Source organism: Periplaneta americana, chromosome 4 (assembly GCF_040183065.1).
Source record: "Periplaneta americana isolate PAMFEO1 chromosome 4, P.americana_PAMFEO1_priV1, whole genome shotgun sequence".
NCBI lineage: Eukaryota > Metazoa > Arthropoda > Insecta > Blattodea > Blattidae > Periplaneta > Periplaneta americana.
This window is the reverse complement of record NC_091120.1, coordinates 112730987-112733378: the sequence shown is the minus strand read 5'-3', so window position 1 is coordinate 112733378 and position 2392 is coordinate 112730987. Positions and strand designations below refer to the sequence as shown.

Sequence of the window (2392 nt, the reverse complement as noted above, 5' to 3'; positions counted from 1 at the left end):
GAGACATACATGCCCGGTTTCATCAACAGATGTTATATACTTAAGGGTAGATGGTGCGATATTGTAGTTATAAATGCTCACGCCCCTACAGAAGAGAACGACGACCATATAAAGGATAGCTTTTATGAGGAATTGGAACACACTTTTGATCAGTTACCTAGATATCACATGAATATTTTATTGGTAGATTTCAATGCTAAAGTAGGACGGGAGGATAATTTTAAACCGACTATTGGAAAAGAGAGTCTACACGTAACTAGTAATGATAATGGAATTAGGTTAGTCAACTTTGTGACATCAAAAAATTTAATTATCATAAGTATAACATTTCCCCATAAGGATAGACATAAATATGCTTGGAATTCTCCAGACGGATTGACACATAACCAGACAGATCACATCTTGATAGATAAAAGAACACATACTAGTATACTAGACATTCGAACCTTCGGGGGGCAGACTGTAATTCTGACCATTATTTTGTAATTGCAGACCTAAGAGAAAGACTATCAGTAGCCAAGCGAGTAGAGCAAAAAGTTAATATTAGAAGATTCAATATTCCGAAATTAAAGGACGGGGAAACTAAGCAACATTTTCCACCATCCTGGTGTTGTGGAAGAGAAGGCCTGATGGCCTTAACTACACCAGAATAAATAAATAAATAAATAAATAAATAAATAAATAAATAAATAAATAAATAAATAAATAAATAAATAAATAAATAATAAATAACTCTGCTAACACGTTGTTTCTTAACACGAGTTAAAATTTTTAACAATTTGTTAAGACTCTTGCATTTCACCAACATTTCCCTGCAAAATGTTAACTAACATGTTGTTAATACTCGCAAGAATAGCGAACACAACGAATCGAGAAGGCGGTGTATGATTCATACGATTTCTGAATGCACTCCGTTGCGCTTTTGTTTGAACATCTGTGAAATAATGGCGCGCGAAGTTACCATGAAGAGGATGAGGGGCACAAATTTTTCTTCTTTTGAGAAAGAGTTGTTGATAGAACTAGTAAACAAATATAAAGAAATTATAGAGTGCAAGAAAACCGATGGGTTGAAAATAAAAGAGAAGGAAGAAACGTGGGACAAACTAAGAGACGAATATAATTCGAATGGGAGTGTGACATCAAGAACAACAAAACAACTGCGACAATTTTATGTTAACTTAAAAAGATCAGCTAAGAAAGCAAGGAGTGACGAACGGGTGGAAAGGTATAAAACAGGTGGTGGTCAATGTACAACTAAAGTTGATGAAAGTGTTCTGTCCCTCATAGAGGACCAAATAGAACCTAACAGCAACCCCTTCGACTGTGATTCAGAATACTATGGTAAGTACCAGTTGCATTATATTAGCATTATCTATTCATTCAAATGAAATTCGTTTGTATTTAATAACAATTTTATTTTATTTTTAGGTGACGCTGAAATAATTACAACCGAACAGGAAGCAAGATCTTGCGATATTGTTGAAGTCATAGGAGTAGTACACGAGGTGATAAATCACTTTCATTAACCATATATACTTTTAAATTTATATTATATCAAGACAAATTGTAAACTGTAATTTGTATTATTGTTGTTGTAGGAGAATGTAAACACAAAACAATTATCACTTGAGGACAACACAGCATCACTTGAAATGGGTACACCAGGCCCGGCGTCTAACACATCTCTTCTTGTCACTCCAGTTGTGAGTACGACACTTCTATTAAGTTTTTAGGTTAGTTATTTTTTAAATTAAGAATGAAAATTTAATAAACGGGGTTTGTACTTCCAGGCTGAAGCTTTAACAGGAGCAGAAAACTGTAACAAGCAGCAGACTCGCGTCACCAAGGTCAGTATCACAGCTGGTCACGTTGAGGGTTATAATAAAAGTCCGCCAGGATTGCCAAAATTTTCACTGCTGATTTTTGTTTCCAGGCCAACCTTTGTCGTAACAACATTGCTGCACTTGCCGAGAGCAGGACAACTCTTTGTGGAAAAGAAATGTATTTAATCCAACAGAAATATAACCCGGAGCAACAACTGCTGAAAATGAAAATGGAAACTGAGAAACTAAAACAAGAAGCATTTAGAGAAAAATTAATGTACTATAAAGAAAAAAGAAAGCGTGTTGAGGATGAATAAGTTAGTTGCAGTGTATTTTGTTTGTAGAAGTTTGGTAGAAATGTATACTTTAAGCGTGTTTCATGTAGTATAGGTAACAAGTTTAAAAATAAAACTTTTGTAGTACTTACAAGCGAAGTGTTGTTGTGCAAATGCGTTCCTGTAAGCTGCTGCAGTTTGTTCATTTTCCATGTGAATAGGAACAAGATTCTGGTTTCTGATGTGCCTATTCCTTCTTCTTTCTGTGATGTACTGATGCAGTGTCAAATCTTC

The 2392-nt window shown here is 34.8% G+C and overlaps 1 long non-coding RNA gene across 1 annotated transcript; it reads left to right on the top strand.

Moving 5' to 3' along the window:
• The first annotated feature begins 826 nt into the window (after positions 1-826).
• On the top strand, positions 827-1989 carry LOC138698864 (uncharacterized). Its single transcript, XR_011331967.1, has 4 exons — positions 827-1341; positions 1599-1703; positions 1791-1847; positions 1934-1989. It is a non-coding gene; the product is annotated as an uncharacterized lncRNA (long non-coding RNA).
• The last annotated feature ends 403 nt before the right edge of the window (positions 1990-2392 follow it).